Source organism: Hemitrygon akajei, chromosome 31, assembly GCF_048418815.1.
Source record: "Hemitrygon akajei chromosome 31, sHemAka1.3, whole genome shotgun sequence".
Classification (NCBI taxonomy): domain Eukaryota; kingdom Metazoa; phylum Chordata; class Chondrichthyes; order Myliobatiformes; family Dasyatidae; genus Hemitrygon; species Hemitrygon akajei.
Window position 1 is genome coordinate 39,389,025 of NC_133154.1, and position 25,393 is coordinate 39,414,417.

Consider the following 25,393-nt stretch of genomic DNA (forward strand, 5'->3'; position numbering starts at 1 on the left):
TACCTCTTGAGTCCTCCTCTACCTTCCTGAGACTCCTCTACCTTCCTGAGACTCCTCTACCTTCCTCAGACTCCTCTACCTTCCTGTGACTCCTCTACCGTCCTGAGACTACTCTACATTCCTGTGACTCCTCTGCCTTCCTGAGACTCCTCTACCTTCCTGTCACTCCTCTACCTTGGTGAGACCTCCTCTACCTTCCTGTAATTCCTCTACCTTCCCGTGAATCCTCTACCTTCCTGAGAGCTCCCTGATTCTTCCTCAACCTTCCTGTGACTCCTCTGCCTTCCTGAGACCTCCTCTACCTTCCTGAAAATCCTCTACCTTCCTGAGACTCCTCTACCTTCCTGAGAATCCTCTACCTTCCTGTGACTCCTCTACCTTCCTGAGACTCCTCTACCTTCCTGAGACCTAGTCTACCTTCCTGAGACTCCTCTACCATCCTGTGACTCCTCTACCTTCTGGTGACCCCTCTACCTTCCTGAGACCTATTCTACCTTCCTGTGATTCCTATACCTTCCTGTGACTCCTCTACCTTCCTGAGACTCCTCTACCTTCCTGTGACTCATCTACCTTCCTGAGTCTCCTCTGCCTTCCTGAGACTCCTCTACCATCCTGAGACTCCTCAACATTCCTGAGTCCTCTACCTTCCTGTGACTCCACTACCTTCCTGAGACCTCCTCTACATTCCTGAGTCCTCTACCTTCCTGTGACTCCACTACCTTCCTTAGACCTCCTCTACATTCCTGTGACTCCTCTACATTCCTGAGACCTCGTCTACATTCCTGAGTCCTCTACGTTCATGAGTCCTCTACCTTCCTGTGACTCCTCTACATTCCCGAGACTACTCTGCCTTCCTGTGACTTCTCTAACTTCCTGAGACCTCCTCCAAATTCCTGAGTCCTCCTCTAACTTCCAGTGACTCCTCTACCTTCCTGAGACCTCCTGTAGAGTCCTCCTCTACCTTCCTGAGACTCCTCTACCTTCCTGAGACTCCTCTACCTTCCTCAGACTCCTCTACCTTCCTGTGACTCCTCTGCCTTCCTGAGACCTCCTCTACCTTCCTCAGATTCCTCTAACTTCCTGTGACTCCTCTACCTTCCTGAGACTCCTCTACCTTCCTGAGACTACTCTACATTCCTGTGACTCTTCTGCCTTCCTGAGACCTCCTCTACCTTCCTCAGATTCCTCTAACTTCCTGTGACTCCTCTACCTTCCTGAGACTCCTCTACCATCCTGAGACTACTCTACATTCCTGAGACTCCTCTACCTTCCTGTCACTCCTCTACCTTGGTGAGACCTCCTCTACCTTCCTGTGATTCCTCTACCTTCCTGTGAATCCTCTACCTTCCTGAGACCTCCCTGATTCTTCCTCTACCTTCCTGTGACTCCTCTGCCCTCCTGAGACCTCCTCTACCTTCCTGAAAATCCTCTACCTTCCTGAGACTCCTCTACCTTCCTGAGAATCCTCTACCTTCCTGTGACTCCTCTACCTTCCTGAGACTCCTCTACCTTCCTGAGACCTACTCTACCTTCCTGTGACTCCTCTACCTTCCGGTGACCCCTCTACCTTCCTGAGACCTATTCTACCTTCCTGTGATTCCTATACCTTCCTGTGACTCCTCTACCTTCCTGAGACTCCTCTACCTTCCTGTGACTCCTCTACCTTCCTGAGACTCCTCTACCTTCCTGTGACTCCACTACCTTCCTGAGAACTCCTGTACATTCCTGTGACTCCTCTACATTCCTGAGACCTCCTCTACCTTCATGAGACTACCTTCCTGTGACTCCTCTACCTTCCTGAGACCTCCTCTACATTCCTGAGACTCCTCTACGTTCATGAGTCCTCTACCTTCCTGTGACTCCTCTACATTCCCGAGAAATCCCTGCCTTCCTGTGACTTCTCTAACTTCCTGAGACCTCCTCTACCTTCCTGAGACTCCTCTACCTTCCTGAGACTCCTCTACCTTCCTGTGACTCCTCTACCTTCCTGAGACTCCTCTGCCTTCCTGAGACTCCTCTACCATCCTGAGACTCCTCAACATTCCTGAGTCCTCTACCTTCCTGTGACTCCACTACCTCCCTGAGAACTCCTCAACATTACTGTGACTCCTCTACATTCCTGAGACCTCCTCTACATTCCTGAGACTCCTCTACGTTCATGAGTCCTCTACCTTCCTGTGACTCCTCTGCCTTCCTGAGACTCCTCTACCTTCCTGTGACTCCTCTACCTTCCTGAGACTCCTCTGCCTTCCTGAGACTCCTCTACCATCCTGAGACTCCTCAACATTCCTGAGTCCTCTACCTTCCTGTGACTCCACTACCTCCCTGAGAACTCCTCAACATTACTGTGACTCCTCTACCTTCCTGAGACCTCCTCTACATTCCTGAGACTCCTCTACGTTCATGAGTCCTCTACCTTCCTGTGACTCCTCTACATTCCCGAGAAATCCCTGCCTTCCTGTGACTTCTCTAACTTCCTGAGACCTCCTCTAATGTCCAGTGACTCCTCTACCTTCCTGAGACCTCCTCTACCTTCCTGAGACTCCTCTACCTTCCTGAGACCTCCTCTACATTCCTGAGACTCCTCTACGTTCATGAGTCCTCTACCTTCCTGTGACTCCTCTACATTCCCGAGAAATCCCTGCCTTCCTGTGACTTCTCTAACTTCCTGAGACCTCCTCTAATGTCCAGTGACTCCTCTACCTTCCTGTGACTCCTCTACCTTCCTGAGACTCCTCTACCTTCCTGAGACTCCTCTACCTTCCTGTGACTCCTCTACCTTCCTGAGACTCCTCTGCCTTCCTGAGACTCCTCTAGCATCCTGAGACTCCTCAACATTCCTGAGTCCTCTACCTTCCTGTGACTCCACTACCTCCCTGAGAACTCCTCAACATTACTGTGACTCCTCTACATTCCTGAGACCTCCTCTACATTCCTGAGACTCCTCTACGTTCATGAGTCCTCTACCTTCCTGTGACTCCTCTGCCTTCCTGAGACTCCTCTACCTTCCTGTGACTCCTCTACCTTCCTGAGACTCCTCTGCCTTCCTGAGACTCCTCTACCATCCTGAGACTCCTCAACATTCCTGAGTCCTCTACCTTCCTGTGACTCCACTACCTCCCTGAGAACTCCTCAACATTACTGTGACTCCTCTACCTTCCTGAGACCTCCTCTACATTCCTGAGACTCCTCTACGTTCATGAGTCCTCTACCTTCCTGTGACTCCTCTACATTCCCGAGAAATCCCTGCCTTCCTGTGACTTCTCTAACTTCCTGAGACCTCCTCTAATGTCCAGTGACTCCTCTACCTTCCTGTGACTCCTCTGCCTTCCTGAGACCTCCTCTACCTTCCTGAGATTCCTCTACCTTCCTGTGACTCCTCCACCTTGGTGAGACCTCCTCTAACTTCCTGTGACTCCTCTACCTTCCTGTGACACCTCTACCTTACTGAGACCACCTTGATTCTTCCTCAACCTTCCTGTGACTCCTCTGCCTTCCTGTGACTCCTCTACCTTCCTGAGTCTCCTCTACCTTCCTGAGACCTACTCTACCTTCCTGTGACTCCTCTACCTTCCTGAGACTCCTCTACCATCCTGTGACTCCTCTACCTTCCGGTGACCTCTCTACCTTCCTTTGACCTACTCTACCTTCCTGTGATTCCTATACCTTCCTGTGACTACTCTACCTTCCTGAGACTCCTCTACCTTCCTGAGACTCCTCTACCTTCCTGTGACTCCTCTGCCTTCCTGAGACTCCTCTACCATCCTGAGACTCCTCAACATTCCTGAGTCCTCTACCTTCCTGTAACTCCACTACCTTCCTGAGACCTCCTCTACATTCCTGTGACTCCTCTACATTCCTGAGACCTCCTCTACCTTCATGAGACTACCATCCTGTGACTCCTCTACCTTCCTGAGACCGCCTCTACATTCCTGAGACTCCTCTACGTTCATGAGTCCTCTACCTTCCTGTGACTCCTCTACATTCCCGAGACTACTCTGCCTTCCTGTTACTTCTCTAACTTCCTGAGACCTCCTCTAACTTCCTGAGTCCTCCTCTAACTTCCAGTGACTACTCTATCTTCCTGAGACCTCCTCTACCTCTTGAGTCCTCCTCTACCTTCCTGAGACTCCTCTACCTTCCTGAGACTCCTCTACCTTCCTCAGACTCCTCTACCTTCCTGTGACTCCTCTACCGTCCTGAGACTACTCTACATTCCTGTGACTCCTCTGCCTTCCTGAGACTCCTCTACCTTCCTGTCACTCCTCTACCTTGGTGAGACCTCCTCTACCTTCCTGTAATTCCTCTACCTTCCCGTGAATCCTCTACCTTCCTGAGAGCTCCCTGATTCTTCCTCAACCTTCCTGTGACTCCTCTGCCTTCCTGAGACCTCCTCTACCTTCCTGAAAATCCTCTACCTTCCTGAGACTCCTCTACCTTCCTGAGAATCCTCTACCTTCCTGTGACTCCTCTACCTTCCTGAGACTCCTCTACCTTCCTGAGACCTAGTCTACCTTCCTGAGACTCCTCTACCATCCTGTGACTCCTCTACCTTCTGGTGACCCCTCTACCTTCCTGAGACCTATTCTACCTTCCTGTGATTCCTATACCTTCCTGTGACTCCTCTACCTTCCTGAGACTCCTCTACCTTCCTGTGACTCATCTACCTTCCTGAGTCTACTCTGCCTTCCTGAGACTCCTCTACCATCCTGAGACTCCTCAACATTCCTGAGTCCTCTACCTTCCTGTGACTCCACTACCTTCCTGAGACCTCCTCTACATTCCTGAGTCCTCTACCTTCCTGTGACTCCACTACCTTCCTTAGACCTCCTCTACATTCCTGTGACTCCTCTACATTCCTGAGACCTCGTCTACATTCCTGAGACTCCTCTACGTTCATGAGTCCTCTACCTTCCTGTGACTCCTCTACATTCCCGAGACTACTCTGCCTTCCTGTGACTTCTCTAACTTCCTGAGACCTCCTCCAAATTCCTGAGTCCTCCTCTAACTTCCAGTGACTCCTCTACCTTCCTGAGACCTCCTGTAGAGTCCTCCTCTACCTTCCTGAGACTCCTCTACCTTCCTGAGACTCCTCTACCTTCCTCAGACTCCTCTACCTTCCTGTGACTCCTCTGCCTTCCTGAGACCTCCTCTACCTTCCTCAGATTCCTCTAACTTCCTGTGACTCCTCTACCTTCCTGAGACTCCTCTACCTTCCTGAGACTACTCTACATTCCTGTGACTCTTCTGCCTTCCTGAGACCTCCTCTACCTTCCTCAGATTCCTCTAACTTCCTGTGACTCCTCTACCTTCCTGAGACTCCTCTACCATCCTGAGACTACTCTACATTCCTGAGACTCCTCTACCTTCCTGTCACTCCTCTACCTTGGTGAGACCTCCTCTACCTTCCTGTGATTCCTCTACCTTCCTGTGAATCCTCTACCTTCCTGAGACCTCCCTGATTCTTCCTCTACCTTCCTGTGACTCCTCTGCCCTCCTGAGACCTCCTCTACCTTCCTGAAAATCCTCTACCTTCCTGAGACTCCTCTACCTTCCTGAGAATCCTCTACCTTCCTGTGACTCCTCTACCTTCCTGAGACTCCTCTACCTTCCTGAGACCTACTCTACCTTCCTGTGACTCCTCTACCTTCCGGTGACCCCTCTACCTTCCTGAGACCTATTCTACCTTCCTGTGATTCCTATACCTTCCTGTGACTCCTCTACCTTCCTGAGACTCCTCTACCTTCCTGTGACTCCTCTACCTTCCTGAGACTCCTCTACCTTCCTGTGACTCCACTACCTTCCTGAGAACTCCTGTACATTCCTGTGACTCCTCTACATTCCTGAGACCTCCTCTACCTTCATGAGACTACCTTCCTGTGACTCCTCTACCTTCCTGAGACCTCCTCTACATTCCTGAGACTCCTCTACGTTCATGAGTCCTCTAACTTCCTGTGACTCCTCTACATTCCCGAGACATCCCGGCCTTCCTGTGACTTCTCTAACTTCCTGAGACCTCCTTTAACTTCCTGAGTCCTCCTCTAACGTCCAGTGACTCCTCTACCTTCCTGAGACCTCCTTTACCTTTTTGAGTCCTCCTCTACCTTCCTGAGACTCCTGTACCTTCCTGAGACTCCACTAACTTTCTCAGACGCCTCTACCTTCCTGTGACTCCTCTGCCTTCCTGAGACCTCCTCTACCTTCCTGAGATTCCTCTACCTTCCTGTGACTCCTCCACCTTGGTGAGACCTCCTCTACCTTCCTGTGACTCCTCTACCTTCCTGTGACACCTCTACCTTACTGAGACCTCCCTGATTCTTCCTCAACCTTCCTGTGACTCCTCTGCCTTCCTGTGACTCCTCTACCTTCCTGAGACTCCTCTACATTCCTGACACCTACTCTACCTTCCTGTGACTCCTCTACCTTCCTGAGACTCCTCTACCATCCTGTGACTCCTCTACCTTCCGGTGACCTCTCTACCTTCCTGAGACCTACTCTACCTTCCTGTGATTCCTATACCTTCCTGTGACTACTCTACCTTCCTGAGACTCCTCTACCTTCCTGAGACTCCTCTACCTTCCTGTGACTCCTCTGCCTTCCTGAGACTCCTCTACCATCCTGAGACTCCTCAACATTCCTGAGTCCTCTACATTCCTGTGACTCCACTACCTTCCTGAGACCTCATCTACATTACTGTGACTCCTCTACATTCCTGAGACCTCCTCTACCTTCATGAGACTACCATCCTGTGACTCCTCTACCTTCCTGAGACCTCCTCTACATTCCTGAGACTCCTCTACGTTCATGAGTCCTCTACCTTCCTGTGACTCCTCTACATTCCCGAGACTACTCTGCCTTCCTGTGACTTCTCTAACTTCCTGAGACCTCCTCTAACTTCCTGAGTCCTCCTCTAACTTCCAGTGACTACTCTACCTTCCTGAGACCTCCTGTAGAGTCCTCCTCTACCTTCCTGAGACTCCTCTACCTTCCTGAGACTCCTCTACCTTCTTGAGACTCCTCTACCTTCCTGTGACTCCTCTGCCTTCCTGAGACCTCCTCTACCTTCCTCAGATTCCTCTAACTTCCTGTGACTCCTCTACCTTCCTGAGACTCCTCTACCTTCCTGAGACTACTCTACATTCCTGTGACTCCTCTGCCTTCCTGAGACCTCCTCTACCTTCCTGAAAATCCTCTACCTTCCTGAGACTCCTCTACCTTCCTGAGAATCCTCTACCTTCCTGTGACTCCTCTACCTTCCTGAGACTCCTCTACCTTCCTGAGACCTACTCTACCTTCCTGTGACTCCTCTACCTTCCGGTGACCCCTCTACCTTCCTGAGACCTATTCTACCTTCCTGTGATTCCTATACCTTCCTGTGACTCCTCTACCTTCCTGAGACTCCTCTACCTTCCTGTGACTCCTCTACCTTCCTGAGACTCCTCTACCTTCCTGTGACTCCACTACCTTCCTGAGAACTCCTGTACATTCCTGTGACTCCTCTACATTCCTGAGACCTCCTCTACCTTCATGAGACTACCTTCCTGTGACTCCTCTACCTTCCTGAGACCTCCTCTACATTCCTGAGACTCCTCTACGTTCATGAGTCCTCTAACTTCCTGTGACTCCTCTACATTCCCGAGACATCCCGGCCTTCCTGTGACTTCTCTAACTTCCTGAGACCTCCTTTAACTTCCTGAGTCCTCCTCTAACGTCCAGTGACTCCTCTACCTTCCTGAGACCGCCTTTACCTTTTTGAGTCCTCCTCTACCTTCCTGAGACTCCTGTACCTTCCTGAGACTCCACTAACTTTCTCAGACGCCTCTACCTTCCTGTGACTCCTCTGCCTTCCTGAGACCTCCTCTACCTTCCTGAGATTCCTCTACCTTCCTGTGACTCCTCCACCTTGGTGAGACCTCCTCTACCTTCCTGTGACTCCTCTACCTTCCTGTGACACCTCTACCTTACTGAGACCTCCCTGATTCTTCCTCAACCTTCCTGTGACTCCTCTGCCTTCCTGTGACTCCTCTACCTTCCTGAGACTCCTCTACATTCCTGACACCTACTCTACCTTCCTGTGACTCCTCTACCTTCCTGAGACTCCTCTACCATCCTGTGACTCCTCTACCTTCCGGTGACCTCTCTACCTTCCTGAGACCTACTCTACCTTCCTGTGATTCCTATACCTTCCTGTGACTACTCTACCTTCCTGAGACTCCTCTACCTTCCTGAGACTCCTCTACCTTCCTGTGACTCCTCTGCCTTCCTGAGACTCCTCTACCATCCTGAGACTCCTCAACATTCCTGAGTCCTCTACATTCCTGTGACTCCACTACCTTCCTGAGACCTCATCTACATTACTGTGACTCCTCTACATTCCTGAGACCTCCTCTACCTTCATGAGACTACCATCCTGTGACTCCTCTACCTTCCTGAGACCTCCTCTACATTCCTGAGACTCCTCTACGTTCATGAGTCCTCTACCTTCCTGTGACTCCTCTACATTCCCGAGACTACTCTGCCTTCCTGTGACTTCTCTAACTTCCTGAGACCTCCTCTAACTTCCTGAGTCCTCCTCTAACTTCCAGTGACTACTCTACCTTCCTGAGACCTCCTGTAGAGTCCTCCTCTACCTTCCTGAGACTCCTCTACCTTCCTGAGACTCCTCTACCTTCTTGAGACTCCTCTACCTTCCTGTGACTCCTCTGCCTTCCTGAGACCTCCTCTACCTTCCTCAGATTCCTCTAACTTCCTGTGACTCCTCTACCTTCCTGAGACTCCTCTACCTTCCTGAGACTACTCTACATTCCTGTGACTCCTCTGTCTTCCTGAGACCTCCTCTACCTTCCTCAGATTCCTCTAACTTCCTGTGACTCCTCTACCTTCCTGAGACTCCTCTACCTTCCTGAGACTACTCTACATTCCTGAGACTCCTCTACCTTCCTGTCACTCCTCTACCTTGGTGAGACCTCCTCTACCTTCCTGTGATTCCTCTACCTTCCTGTGAATCCTCTACCTTCCTGAGACCTCCCTGATTCTTCCTCTACCTTCCTGTGACTCCTCTGCCCTCCTGAGACCTCCTCTACCTTCCTGAAAATCCTCTACCTTCCTGAGACTCCTCTACCTTCCTGAGAATCCTCTACCTTCCTGTGACTCCTCTACCTTCCTGAGACTCCTCTACCTTCCTGAGACCTACTCTACCTTCCTGTGACTCCTCTAGCTTCCTGAGACTCCTCTACCATCCTGTGACTCCTCTACCTTCCGGTGACCCCTCTACCTTCCTGAGACCTATTCTACCTTCCTGTGATTCCTATACCTTCCTGTGACACCTCTACCTTCCTGAGACTCCTCTACCTTCCTGTGACTCCTCTACCTTCCTGATACTCCTCTGCCTTCCTGAGACTCCTCTACCATCCTGAGAATCCTCAACATTCCTGAGTCCTCGACCTTCCTGTGACTCCACTACCTTCCTGAGAACTCCTCTACATTCCTGTGACTCCTCTACATTCCTGAGACCTCCTCTACCTTCATGAGACTACCTTCCTGTGACTACTCTACCTTCCTGAGACTCCTCTACCTTCCTGAGACTCCTCTACCTTCCTGTGACTCCTCTGCCTTCCTGAGACTCCTCTACCATCCTGAGACTCCTCAACATTCCTGAGTCCTCTACCTTCCTGTGACTCCACTACCTTCCTGAGACCTCCTCTACATTCCTGTGACTCCTCTACATTCCTGAGACCTCCTCTACCTTCATGAGACTACCATCCTGTGACTCCTCTACCTTCCTGAGACCTCCTCTACATTCCTGACTCCTCTACGTTCATGAGTCCTCTACCTTCCTGTGACTCCTCTACATTCCCGAGACTACTCTGCCTTCCTGTGACTTCTCTAACTTCCTGAGACCTCCTCTAACCTCCTGAGTCCTCCTCTAACTTCCAGTGACTACTCTACCTTCCTGAGACCTCCTCTACCTTCTTGAGTCCTCCTCTACCTTCCTGAGACTCCTCTACCTTCCTGAGACCTCCTCTACCTTCCTGAGACTCCTCTAGCTTGCTGTGACTCCTCTGCCTTCCTGAGACCTCCTCTACCTTCCTGTAACTCCTCTACCTTACCGAGACTCCTCTGCCTTCCTGAGACCTCCTCTAACTTCCTTTGACTCCTCTACCTTTCTGAGTCTCCAGTACCTTCCTGAGACCTCCTCTACCTTCCTGAGACTCCTCTAGCTTGCTGTGACTCCTCTGCCTTCCTGAGACCTCCTCTACCTTCCTGTAACTCCTCTACCTTACCGAGACTCCTCTGCCTTCCTGAGACCTCCTCTACCTTCCTGTGACTCCTCTACCTTACTGTGACACCTCTACCTTCCTGAGACTCCTCTAACTTCCTGTGACTCCCCCACCTTCCTCAGACTCCTCTACCTTCCTGAGACATCATCTACCGTCCTGAGACTCCTCTACCTTCCTGTGACTCCTCTGCTTCCTGAGACTCCTCTACCCTCCTGAGACTCCTCTACCTTCCCATGACTCCTCTACATTGCTGAGACCTCCACTACCTTCCAGTGACTCCTCTACCTTCCTGTGACTCCTCTACCTTCCTGAGAACTCCTCTAACTTCCTCAGACCTCCTCTACCTTCCTGAGACCTCCTCTCCGTTCCTGTGACTCCTCTACATTGCTGTGTCTGGGATTCCTTCCAGAGACTCCTCTACCTTCCTGTAACTCCTCTACCTTCCTGTGACTCCTCTACCTTCCTGAGACCTCCTCTACATTCCTGAGACCTCCTCTACCTTCCTGAGACTCCTCTACATTCCTGTGACCCCTCTGCCTTCCTGAGACCTCCTCTACCTTACTGAGACTCCTCTACCTTCCTGTGACTCCTCTACCTTCCTGAGACTCCTCTACCTTCCTGTGACTCCTCTACCTTCCTGAGACTCCTCTGCCTTCCTGAGACTCCTCTACCATCCTGAGACTCCACAACATTCCTGAGTCCTCTACCTTCCTGTGACTCCACTACCTTCCTGAGAACTCCTGTACATTCCTGTGACTCCTCTACATTCCTGAGACCTCCTCTACCTTCATGAGACTACCTTCCTGTGACTCCTCTACCTTCCTGAGACCTCCTCTACATTCCTGAGACTCCTCTACGTTCATGAGTCCTCTAACTTCCTGTGACTCCTCTACATTCCCGAGACATCCCGGCCTTCCTGTGACTTCTCTAACTTCCTGAGACCTCCTTTAACTTCCTGAGTCCTCCTCTAACGTCCAGTGACTCCTCTACCTTCCTGAGACCTCCTTTACCTTTTTGAGTCCTCCTCTACCTTCCTGAGACTCCTGTACCTTCCTGAGACTCCACTACCTTTCTCAGACGCCTCTACCTTCCTGTGACTCCTCTGCCTTCCTGAGACCTCCTCTACCTTCCTGAGATTCCTCTACCTTCCTGTGACTCCTCCACCTTGGTGAGACCTCCTCTACCTTCCTGTGACTCCTCTACCTTCCTGTGACACCTCTACCTTACTGAGACCTCCCTGATTCTTCCTCAACCTTCCTGTGACTCCTCTGCCTTCCTGTGACTCCTCTACCTTCCTGAGACTCCTCTACATTCCTGAGACCTACTCTACCTTCCTGTGACTCCTCTACCTTCCTGAGACTCCTCTACCATCCTGTGACTCCTCTACCTTCCGGTGACCTCTCTACCTTCCTGAGACCTACTCTACCTTCCTGTGATTCCTATACCTTCCTGTGACTACTCTACCTTCCTGAGACTCCTCTACCTTCCTGAGACTCCTCTACCTTCCTGTGACTCCTCTGCCTTCCTGAGACTCCTCTACCATCCTGAGACTCCTCAACATTCCTGAGTCCTCTACATTCCTGTGACTCCACTACCTTCCTGAGACCTCCTCTACCTTCATGAGACTACCATCCTGTGACTCCTCTACCTTCCTGAGACCTCCTCTACATTCCTGAGACTCCTCTACGTTCATGAGTCCTCTACCTTCCTGTGACTCCTCTACATTCCCGAGACTACTCTGCCTTCCTGTGACTTCTCTAACTTCCTGAGACCTCCTCTAACTTCCTGAGTCCTCCTCTAACTTCCAGTGACTACTCTACCTTCCTGAGACCTCCTGTAGAGTCCTCCTCTACCTTCCTGAGACTCCTCTACCTTCCTGAGACTCCTCTACCTTCTTGAGACTCCTCTACCTTCCTGTGACTCCTCTGCCTTCCTGAGACCTCCTCTACCTTCCTCAGATTCCTCTAACTTCCTGTGACTCCTCTACCTTCCTGAGACTCCTCTACCTTCCTGAGACTACTCTACATTCCTGTGACTCCTCTGCCTTCCTGAGACCTCCTCTACCTTCCTCAGATTCCTCTAACTTCCTGTGACTCCTCTACCTTCCTGAGACTCCTCTACCTTCCTGAGACTACTCTACATTCCTGAGACTTCTCTAACTTCCTGAGACCTCCTCTAACTTCCTGAGTCCTCCTCTAACTTCCAGTGACTACTCTACCTTCCTGAGACCTCCTGTAGAGTCCTCCTCTACCTTCCTGAGACTCCTCTACCTTCCTGAGACTCCTCTACCTTCTTGAGACTCCTCTACCTTCCTGTGACTCCTCTGCCTTCCTGAGACCTCCTCTACCTTCCTCAGATTCCTCTAACTTCCTGTGACTCCTCTACCTTCCTGAGACTCCTCTACCTTCCTGAGACTACTCTACATTCCTGTGACTCCTCTGCCTTCCTGAGACCTCCTCTACCTTCATGAGACTACCATCCTGTGACTCCTCTACCTTCCTGAGACCTCCTCTACATTCCTGAGACTCCTCTACGTTCATGAGTCCTCTACCTTCCTGTGACTCCTCTACATTCCCGAGACTACTCTGCCTTCCTGTGACTCCTCTACCTTACTGTGACACCTCTACCTTCCTGAGACTCCTCTAACTTCCTGTGACTCCCCCACCTTCCTCAGACTCCTCTACCTTCCTGAGACATCATCTACCGTCCTGAGACTCCTCTACCTTCCTGTGACTCCTCTGCTTCCTGAGACTCCTCTACCCTCCTGAGACTCCTCTACCTTCCCATGACTCCTCTACATTGCTGAGACCTCCACTACCTTCCAGTGACTCCTCTACCTTCCTGTGACTCCTCTACCTTCCTGAGAACTCCTCTAACTTCCTCAGACCTCCTCTACCTTCCTGAGACCTCCTCTCCGTTCCTGTGACTCCTCTACATTGCTGTGTCTGGGATTCCTTCCAGAGACTCCTCTACCTTCCTGTAACTCCTCTACCTTCCTGTGACTCCTCTACCTTCCTGAGACCTCCTCTACATTCCTGAGACCTCCTCTACCTTCCTGAGACTCCTCTACATTCCTGTGACCCCTCTGCCTTCCTGAGACCTCCTCTACCTTACTGAGACTCCTCTACCTTCCTGTGACTCCTCTACCTTCCTGAGACTCCTCTACCTTCCTGTGACTCCTCTACCTTCCTGAGACTCCTCTGCCTTCCTGAGACTCCTCTACCATCCTGAGACTCCTCAACATTCCTGAGTCCTCTACCTTCCTGTGACTCCACTACCTTCCTGAGAACTCCTGTACATTCCTGTGACTCCTCTACATTCCTGAGACCTCCTCTACCTTCATGAGACTACCTTCCTGTGACTCCTCTACCTTCCTGAGACCTCCTCTACATTCCTGAGACTCCTCTACGTTCATGAGTCCTCTAACTTCCTGTGACTCCTCTACATTCCCGAGACATCCCGGCCTTCCTGTGACTTCTCTAACTTCCTGAGACCTCCTTTAACTTCCTGAGTCCTCCTCTAACGTCCAGTGACTCCTCTACCTTCCTGAGACCTCCTTTACCTTTTTGAGTCCTCCTCTACCTTCCTGAGACTCCTGTACCTTCCTGAGACTCCACTACCTTTCTCAGACGCCTCTACCTTCCTGTGACTCCTCTGCCTTCCTGAGACCTCCTCTACCTTCCTGAGATTCCTCTACCTTCCTGTGACTCCTCCACCTTGGTGAGACCTCCTCTACCTTCCTGTGACTCCTCTACCTTCCTGTGACACCTCTACCTTACTGAGACCTCCCTGATTCTTCCTCAACCTTCCTATGACTCCTCTGCCTTCCTGTGACTCCTCTACCTTCCTGAGACTCCTCTACATTCCTGAGACCTACTCTACCTTCCTGTGACTCCTCTACCTTCCTGAGACTCCTCTACCATCCTGTGACTCCTCTACCTTCCGGTGACCTCTCTACCTTCCTGAGACCTACTCTACCTTCCTGTGATTCCTATACCTTCCTGTGACTACTCTACCTTCCTGAGACTCCTCTACCTTCCTGAGACTCCTCTACCTTCCTGTGACTCCTCTGCCTTCCTGAGACTCCTCTACCATCCTGAGACTCCTCAACATTCCTGAGTCCTCTACATTCCTGTGACTCCACTACCTTCCTGAGACCTCCTCTACCTTCATGAGACTACCATCCTGTGACTCCTCTACCTTCCTGAGACCTCCTCTACATTCCTGAGACTCCTCTACGTTCATGAGTCCTCTACCTTCCTGTGACTCCTCTACATTCCCGAGACTACTCTGCCTTCCTGTGACTTCTCTAACTTCCTGAGACCTCCTCTAACTTCCTGAGTCCTCCTCTAACTTCCAGTGACTACTCTACCTTCCTGAGACCTCCTGTAGAGTCCTCCTCTACCTTCCTGAGACTCCTCTACCTTCCTGAGACTCCTCTACCTTCTTGAGACTCCTCTACCTTCCTGTGACTCCTCTGCCTTCCTGAGACCTCCTCTACCTTCCTCAGATTCCTCTAACTTCCTGTGACTCCTCTACCTTCCTGAGACTCCTCTACCTTCCTGAGACTACTCTACATTCCTGTGACTCCTCTGCCTTCCTGAGACCTCCTCTACCTTCCTCAGATTCCTCTAACTTCCTGTGACTCCTCTACCTTCCTGAGACTCCTCTACCTTCCTGAGACTACTCTACATTCCTGAGACTTCTCTAACTTCCTGAGACCTCCTCTAACTTCCTGAGTCCTCCTCTAACTTCCAGTGACTACTCTACCTTCCTGAGACCTCCTGTAGAGTCCTCCTCTACCTTCCTGAGACTCCTCTACCTTCCTGAGACTCCTCTACCTTCTTGAGACTCCTCTACCTTCCTGTGACTCCTCTGCCTTCCTGAGACCTCCTCTACCTTCCTCAGATTCCTCTAACTTCCTGTGACTCCTCTACCTTCCTGAGACTCCTCTACCTTCCTGAGACTACTCTACATTCCTGTGACTCCTCTGCCTTCCTGAGACCTCCTCTACCTTCATGAGACTACCATCCTGTGACTCCTCTACCTTCCTGAGACCTCCTCTACATTCCTGAGACTCCTCTACGTTCATGAGTCCTCTACCTTCCTGTGACTCCTCTACATTCCCGAGACTACTCTGCCTTCCTGTGACTTCTCTAACTTCCTGAGACCTCCTCTAACTTCCTGAGTCCTCCTCTAACTTCCAGTGACTACTCTACCTTCCTGAGACCTCCTGTAGAGTCCTCCTCTACCTTCCTGAGACTCCTCTACCTTCCTGAGACTCCTCTACCTTCTTGAGACTCCTCTACCTTACTGTGACACCTCTACCTTCCTGAGACTCCTCTAACTTCCTGTGACTCCCCCACCTTCCTCAGACTCCTCTACCTTCCTGAGACATCATCTACCGTCCTGAGACTCCTCTACCTTCCTGTGACTCCTCTGCTTCCTGAGACTCCTCTACCTTCCTGAGACTACTCTACATTCCTGTGACTCCTCTGCCTTCCTGAGACCTCCTCTACCTTCCTCAGATTCCTCTAACTTCCTGTGACTCCTCTACCTTCCTGAGACTCCTCTACCTTCCTGAGACTACTCTACATTCCTGAGACTCCTCTACCTTCCTGTCACTCCTTTACCTTGGTGAGACCTCCTCTACCTTCCTGTGATTCCTCTACCTTCCTGTGAATCCTCTACCTTCCTGAGACCTCCCTGATTCTTCCTCTACCTTCCTGTGACTCCTCTGCCCTCCTGAGACCTCCTCTACCTTCCTGAAAATCCTCTACCTTCCTGAGACTCCTCTACCTTACTGAGACTCCTCTACCTTCCTGTGACTCCTCTACCTTCCTGAGACTCCTCTACCTTCCTGTGACTCCTCTACCTTCCTGAGACTCCTCTGCCTTCCTGAGACTCCTCTACCATCCTGAGACTCCTCAACATTCCTGAGTCCTCTACCTTCCTGTGACTCCACTACCTTCCTGAGAACTCCTGTACATTCCTGTGACTCCTCTACATTCCTGAGACCTCCTCTACCTTCATGAGACTACCTTCCTGTGACTCCTCTACCTTCCTGAGACCTCCTCTACATTCCTGAGACTCCTCTACGTTCATGAGTCCTCTAACTTCCTGTGACTCCTCTACATTCCCGAGACATCCCGGCCTTCCTGTGACTTCTCTAACTTCCTGAGACCTCCTTTAACTTCCTGAGTCCTCCTCTAACGTCCAGTGACTCCTCTACCTTCCTGAGACCTCCTTTACCTTTTTGAGTCCTCCTCTACCTTCCTGAGACTCCTGTACCTTCCTGAGACTCCACTACCTTTCTCAGACGCCTCTACCTTCCTGTGACTCCTCTGCCTTCCTGAGACCTCCTCTACCTTCCTGAGATTCCTCTACCTTCCTGTGACTCCTCCACCTTGGTGAGACCTCCTCTACCTTCCTGTGACTCCTCTACCTTCCTGTGACACCTCTACCTTACTGAGACCTCCCTGATTCTTCCTCAACCTTCCTGTGACTCCTCTGCCTTCCTGTGACTCCTCTACCTTCCTGAGACTCCTCTACATTCCTGAGACCTACTCTACCTTCCTGTGACTCCTCTACCTTCCTGAGACTCCTCTACCATCCTGTGACTCCTCTACCTTCCGGTGACCTCTCTACCTTCCTGAGACCTACTCTACCTTCCTGTGATTCCTATACCTTCCTGTGACTACTCTACCTTCCTGAGACTCCTCTACCTTCCTGAGACTCCTCTACCTTCCTGTGACTCCTCTGCCTTCCTGAGACTCCTCTACCATCCTGAGACTCCTCAACATTCCTGAGTCCTCTACATTCCTGTGACTCCACTACCTTCCTGAGACCTCCTCTACCTTCATGAGACTACCATCCTGTGACTCCTCTACCTTCCTGAGACCTCCTCTACATTCCTGAGACTCCTCTACGTTCATGAGTCCTCTACCTTCCTGTGACTCCTCTACATTCCCGAGACTACTCTGCCTTCCTGTGACTTCTCTAACTTCCTGAGACCTCCTCTAACTTCCTGAGTCCTCCTCTAACTTCCAGTGACTACTCTACCTTCCTGAGACCTCCTGTAGAGTCCTCCTCTACCTTCTTGAGACTCCTCTACCTTCCTGAGACTCCTCTACCTTCTTGAGACTCCTCTACCTTCCTGTGACTCCTCTGCCTTCCTGAGACCTCCTCTACCTTACTCAGATTCCTCTAACTTCCTGTGACTCCTCTACCTTCCTGAGACTCCTCTACCTTCCTGAGACTACTCTACATTCCTGTGACTCCTCTGCCTTCCTGAGACCTCCTCTACCTTCCTCAGATTCCTCTAACTTCCTGTGACTCCTCTACCTTCCTGAGACTCCTCTACCTTCCTGAGACTACTCTACATTCCTGAGACTTCTCTAACTTCCTGAGACCTCCTCTAACTTCCTGAGTCCTCGTCTAACTTCCAGTGACTACTCTACCTTCCTGAGACCTCCTGTAGAGTCCTCCTCTACCTTCCTGAGACTCCTCTACCTTCCTGAGACTCCTCTACCTTCTTGAGACTCCTCTACCTTCCTGTGACTCCTCTGCCTTCCTGAGACCTCCTCTACCTTCCTCAGATTCCTCTAACTTCCTGTGACTCCTCTACCTTCCTGAGACTCCTCTACCTTCCTGAGACTACTCTACATTCCTGTGACTCCTCTGCCTTCCTGAGACCTCCTCTACCTTCATGAGACTACCATCCTGTGACTCCTCTACCTTCCTGAGACCTCCTCTACATTCCTGAGACTCCTCTACGTTCATGAGTCCTCTACCTTCCTGTGACTCCTCTACATTCCCGAGACTACTCTGCCTTCCTGTGACTTCTCTAACTTCCTGAGACCTCCTCTAACTTCCTGAGTCCTCCTCTAACTTCCAGTGACTACTCTACCTTCCTGAGACCTCCTGTAGAGTCCTCCTCTACCTTCCTGAGACTCCTCTACCTTCCTGAGACTCCTCTACCTTCTTGAGACTCCTCTACCTTCCTGTGACTCCTCTGCCTTCCTGAGACCTCCTCTACCTTCCTCAGATTCCTCTAACTTCCTGTGACTCCTCTACCTTCCTGAGACTCCTCTACCTTCCTGAGACTACTCTACATTCCTGTGACTCCTCTGCCTTCCTGAGACCTCCTCTACCTTCCTCAGATTCCTCTAACTTCCTGTGACTCCTCTACCTTCCTGAGACTCCTCTACCTTCCTGAGACTACTCTACATTCCTGAGACTCCTCTACCTTCCTGTCACTCCTTTACCTTGGTGAGACCTCCTCTACCTTCCTGTGATTCCTCTACCTTCCTGTGAATCCTCTACCTTCCTGAGACCTCCCTGATTCTTCCTCTACCTTCCTGTGACTCCTCTGCCCTCCTGAGACCTCCTCTACCTTCCTGAAAATCCTCTACCTTCCTGAGACTCCTCTACCTTCCTGAGAATCCTCTACCTTCCTGTGACTCCTCTACCTTCCTGAGACTCCTCTACCTTCCTGAGACCTACTCTACCTTCCTGTGACTCCACTAGCTTCCTGAGACTCCTCTACCATCCTGTGACTCCTCTACCTTCCGGTGACCCCTCTACCTTCCTGAGACCTATTCTACCTTCCTGTGATTCCTATACCTTCCTGTGACACCTCTAACTTCCTGAGACTCCTCTACCTTCCTGTGACTCCTCTACCTTCCTGAGACTCCTCTGCCTTCCTGAGACTCCTCTACCATCCTGAGACTCCTCAACATTCCTGAGTCCTCTACCTTCCTGTGACTCCACTACCTTCCTGAGAACTCCTCTACATTCCTGTGACTCCTCTACATTCCTGAGACCTCCTCTACCTTCATGAGACTACCTTCCTGTGACTACTCTACCTTCCTGAGACTCCTCTACCTTCCTGAGACTCCTCTACCTTCCTATGACTCCTCTGCCTTCCTGAGACTCCTCTACCATCCTGAGACTCCTCAACATTCCTGAGTCCTCTACCTTCCTGTGACTCCACTACCTTCCTGAGACCTCCTCTACATTCCTGTGACTCCTCTACATTCCTGAGACCTCCTCTACCTTCATGAGACTACCATCCTGTGACTCCTCTACCTTCCTGAGACCTCCTCTACATTCCTGAGACTCCTCTACGTTCATGAGTCCTCTACCTTCCTGTGACTCCACTACATTCCCGAGACTACTCTGCCTTCCTGTGACTTCTCTAACTTCCGGAGACCTCCTCTAACCTCTTGAGTCCTCCTCTAACTTCCAGTGACTACTCTACCTTCCTGAGACCTCCTCTACCTTCTTGAGTCCTCCTCTACCTTCCTGAGACGCCTCTACCTTCCTGAGACCTCATCTACCTTCCTGAGACTCCTCTAGCTTGCTGTGACTCCTCTGCCTTCCTGAGACCTCCTCTACCTTCCTGTAACTCCTCTACCTTACCGAGACTCCTCTGCCTTCCTGAGACCTCCTCTAACTTCCTTTGACTCCTCTACCTTTCTGAGTCTCCAGTACCTTCCTGAGACCTCCTCTACCTTCCTGAGACCTCCTCTACCTTCCTGAGACTCCTCTACCTTACTGTGACACCTCTACCTTCCTGAGACTCCTCTAACTTCCTGTGACTCCCCCACCTTCCTCAGACTCCTCTACCTTCCTGAGACATCATCTACCGTCCTGAGACTCCTCTACCTTCCTGTGACTCCTCTGCTTCCTGAGACTCCTCTACCCTCCTGAGACTCCTCTACCTTCCCATGACTCCTCTACATTGCTGAGACCTCCACTACCTTCCAGTGACTCCTCTACCATCCTGTGACTCCTCAACCTTCCTGAGAACTCCTCTAACTTCCTCAGACCTCCTCTACCTTCCTGAGACCTCCTCTCCGTTCCTGTGACTCCTCTACATTGCTGTGTCTGGGATTCCTTCCAGAGACTCCTCTACCTTCCTGTGACTCCTCTACCTTCCTGAGACCTCCTCTACATTCCTGAGACCTCCTCTACCTTCCTGAGAATCCTCTACATTCCTGTGACCCCTCTGCCTTCCTGAGACCTCCTCTACCTTACTGAGACTCCTCTACCTTCCTGTGACCTCCTCTTACTTCCTGTGACTCCTCTACCTTCCTGAGACTCCTCTGCCTTCCTGAGACCTCCTCTACCTTCCTGAGACTACTCTACCTTTCTGAGACCCCCTCTTCCTTCCTGTGACTCCTCTACCTTCCTGTGACACCTCTACCTTCCTGAGACTCCTCTACCCTCCTGAGACTCCTCTACCTTCCCATGACTCCTCTACCTTGCTGAGACCTCCACTACCTTCCTGTGACTCCTCTACCTTCCTGAGTCCTCCACTACATTCCTGAGACCTCTTCTACCTTCCTGAGACTCCTCTACATTCCTGTGACCCCTCTGCCTTCCTGAGACATCCTCAACCTTCCTGAGACTCCTCTACCTTGCTGTGACTCCTCTACCTTCCTCTGACTCCTCTACCTTCCTGCGAGCTCCTCTACCTTCCTGTGACTCCTCTGTCATCCTGAGACACATCTACCATCCTGAGACACCTCTACCTTCCTGTGACTCCATTACCTTCCTGAGACTCCTCTACCTTCCAGTGACTCCTCTACCTTCCTGTGACTCCTCTACCTTCCTGAGACCTCCTCTACCTTCCTGAGACTCCTCTACCTTGCTGTGACTCCTCTGCCTTCCTGAGACCTCCTCTACCTTCCTGAGACCTCCTCTAAGATCCTGTAACTCCTTTACGTTGCTGTGACTCCTTTTCCTTCCAGAGACTCCTCTACCTTCCTGTAACTCCTCTACCTTACTGTGACTCCTCTGCCTTCCTGAGACCTCCTCTAACTTCCTTTGACGCCTCTACCTTCCTGTGACTCCCCCACCTTCCTCAGACTCCTCTACCTTCCTGAGACATCCTCTACCTTCCTGAGACTCCTCTACCTTCCTGTGACTCCTCTGCCTTACTGAGACCTCCTCTACCTTCCTGTGATCCTCTACCTTATTGAGTCCTCCTCTAACATCCTGAGACCTCCACTAGCCTTCCTGAGACCTCCTCTACATTCCTGAGACCTCCTCTAGCCTTCCTGAGACCTCCTCTACCTTCCTGAGACTCCTCTACCTTCCTGTTACTCCTCTACCTTCATGTGACTCATCTACCTTCCTGAGACTCCTCTACCTTCCTGTGACTCCTCTGACTTCCTGAGACTCCTCTACCCTCCTGAGACTCCTCTACCTTCCCATGACTCCTATACCTTGCTGAGACCTCCTCTACCTTCCTGTGACTACTCTACCTTACTGAGAACTCCTCTAACCTCCTGTGACTCCTCTGCCTTCCTGTGACCTCCTCTACCTTCCTGTGACTCCTCTGCCTTCCTGTGACTGCTCTTCCTTCCAGAGACTCCTCTACCTTCCTGAGACCTCCTCTACCTTCCTGAGACTCCTGTACCTTCCTGTGACCTCCTCTACCTTCCTGTGACTCCTCTGCCTTCCTGTGACTGCTCTTCCTTCCAGAGACTCCTCTACCTTTCTGAGACCTCCTCTTCCTTCCTGTGACTCCTCTACCTTCCTGTGACAACTCCACCTTCCTGAGACTCCTGTACATTCCTGTGAATCCTCTGCCTTCCTGAGACCTCCTCTACCTTCCTGAGACTCCTCAACCTTCCTGTGATCTCCTTTTCCTTCCTGTGACTCCTCTACCTTCCTGAGACTCCTCTGCCTTCCTGAGACCTCCTCTACCTTCCTGGGACTCCTCTACCTTTCTGAGACCTCCTCTTCCTTCCTGTGACTCCTCTACCTTCCTGTGACAACTCCACCTTCCTGAGACTCCTGTACATTCCTGTGAATCCTCTGCCTTCCTGAGACCTCCTCTACCTTCCTGAGACTCCTCAACCTTCCTGTGATCTCCTTTTCCTTCCTGTGACTCCTCTACATTCCTGAGACTCCTCTGCCTTCCTGAGACCTCCTCTACCTTCCTGGGACTCCTCTACCTTTCTGAGACCTTCTCTTCCTTCCTGTGACACCTCTTCCTTCCTGAGTCATCTACCTTCCTGAGACTCCTCTACATTCCTGTGACTCCTCTACCTTCCTGAGACTCCTCTCCCTTCCTGTGACCTCCTCTATCTTCCTGAAACTCCTCTACCTTCCTGAGACTCCGCTACCATCCTGTGACTCCGCTACTTTCCTGTGACCTCCTCTACCTTCCTGAGACTCCTCTACCTTCCTGAGACTCCTCTACCATCCTGTGACTCAGCTACCTTCCTGTGACCTCCTCTACCGTCCTGAGACTCCTCTACCTTCCTGTGACTCCTCTAACCTCCTGAGACTACTCTCACTTCCTGTGACCCCTCTACCATCCTGTGAACTCCTCTACATTCCTGAGACGCCTCTTCCTTCCTGTGACCTCCTCTACATTCCTGAGACTCCTCTACCTTCCTGAGACTCCTCTACCTTCCTGAGACTCCTCTACGTTCCTGAAACATCTTCTACATTTGTGTGACTCCTCTACCTTACTGAGACCTCCTCTACCTTCCGGTTACTCCTCTACCTTTATGTGACTCCTCTAGGTTCCTGTGACTCCTCTACCTTCCTGAGACTCCTCTACCTTCCTCTAACTCCTCGACCTTCCTGAGACCTCCTCTACATTGCTGTGACTCCTCTACCTTCCTCTGACTCCTCTACCTTCCTGCGAGCTCCTCTACCTTCCTGTGACTCCTCTGCCGTCCTGAGACACATATACCATCCTGAGACTCCTCACCTTCCTACCTTCCTGTGACTCCATTACCTTCCTGAGACTCGTCTAACTTCCAGTGACTCCTCTACCTTCCTGTGACTCCTCTACCTTCCTGTAACTCCTCTACCTTCCTGTGACTCCGCTGCCTTCCTGAGACCTCCTCTAACTTCCTGTGACTCCTCTATCTTCCTGAGTCTCCAGTACCTTCCTGAGACCTCCTCTACCTTCCTGTGACTCCTCTACCTTACAGAGAACTCCTCTAACCTCCTGTGACTCCTCTGCCTTCCTGAGACCTTCTCTACCTTCCTGAGGCTCCTGTAACTTCCTGTGACGTCCTCTACCTTCCTGTGACTCCTCTGCCTTCCTGTGACTGCTCTTCCTTCCAGAGACTCCTCTACCTTCCTGAGACCTCCTCTACCTTCCTGAGACTCCTGTACCTTCCTGTGACCTCCTCTACCTTCCTGTGACTCCTCTGCCTTCCTGTGACTGCACTTCCTTCCAGAGACTCCTCTACCTTTCTGAGACCTCCTCTTCCTTCCTCTGACTCCTCTACCTTCCTGTGACTCCTCTACCTTCCTGTGACACCTCCACCTTCCTGAGACTCCTCTACATTCCTGTGAATCCTCTGCCTTCCTGAGACCTCCTCTACCTTCCTGAGACTCCTCAACCTTCCTGTGATCTCCTTTTCCTTCCTGTGACTCCTCTACCTTCCTGAGACTCCTCTGCCTTCCTGAGACCTCCTCTACCTTCCTGGGACTCCTCTACCTTTCTGAGACCTTCTCTTCCTTCCTGTGACACCTCTTCCTTCCTGAGTCCTCTACCTTCCTGAGACTCCTCTACATTCCTGTGACTCCTCTACCTTCCTGAGTCCTCCTCCTTCCTGTGACTCCTCTACCTTCCTGAGTCCTCTTCCTTCCTGTGACTCCTCTACATTCCTGTGACTCCTCTACCTTCCTGAGTCCTCTTCCTTCCTGTGACTCCTCTACCTTCCTGAGACTCCTCTACCGCCCTGAGACTCCTCTACATTCCTGTGACTCCTCTACCTTCCTGAGACTCCTCTCCCTTCCTGTGACCTCCTCTATCTTCCTGAAACTCCTCTACCTTCCTGAGACTCCGCTACCATCCTGTGACTCCGCTACTTTCCTGTGACCTCCTCTACCTTCCTGAGACTCCTCTACCTTCCTGAGACTCCTCTACCATCCTGTGACTCAGCTACCTTCCTGTGACCTCCTCTACCGTCCTGAGACTCCTCTACCTTCCTGTGACTCCTCTAACCTCCTGAGACTACTCTCACTTCCTGTGACCCCTCTACCATCCTGTGAACTCCTCTACATTCCTGAGACGCCTCTTCCTTCCTGTGACCTCCTCTACATTCCTGAGACTCCTCTACCTTCCTGAGACTCCTCTACCTTCCTGAGACTCCTCTACGTTCCTGAAACATCTTCTACATTTGTGTGACTCCTCTACCTTACTGAGACCTCCTCTACCTTCCGGTTACTCCTCTACCTTTATGTGACTCCTCTAGGTTCCTGTGACTCCTCTACCTTCCTGAGACTCCTCTACCTTCCTCTAACTCCTCGACCTTCCTGAGACCTCCTCTACATTGCTGTGACTCCTCTACCTTCCTCTGACTCCTCTACCTTCCTGCGAGCTCCTCTACCTTCCTGTGACTCCTCTGCCGTCCTGAGACACATATACCATCCTGAGACTCCTCACCTTCCTACCTTCCTGTGACTCCATTACCTTCCTGAGACTCGTCTAACTTCCAGTGACTCCTCTACCTTCCTGTGACTCCTCTACCTTCCTGTAACTCCTCTACCTTCCTGTGACTCCGCTGCCTTCCTGAGACCTCCTCTAACTTCCTGTGACTCCTCTATCTTCCTGAGTCTCCAGTACCTTCCTGAGACCTCCTCTACCTTCCTGTGACTCCTCTACCTTACAGAGAACTCCTCTAACCTCCTGTGACTCCTCTGCCTTCCTGAGACCTTCTCTACCTTCCTGAGGCTCCTGTAACTTCCTGTGACGTCCTCTACCTTCCTGTGACTCCTCTGCCTTCCTGTGACTGCTCTTCCTTCCAGAGACTCCTCTACCTTCCTGAGACCTCCTCTACCTTCCTGTAACTCCTCTACCTTACCGAGACTCCTCTGCCTTCCTGAGACCTCCTCTAACTTCCTTTGACTCCTCTACCTTTCTGAGTCTCCAGTACCTTCCTGAGACCTCCTCTACCTTCCTGAGACCTCCTCTACCTTCCTGAGACTCCTCTACCTTACTGTGACACCTCTACCTTCCTGAGACTCCTCTAACTTCCTGTGACTCCCCCACCTTCCTCAGACTCCTCTACCTTCCTGAGACATCATCTACCGTCCTGAGACTCCTCTACCTTCCTGTGACTCCTCTGCTT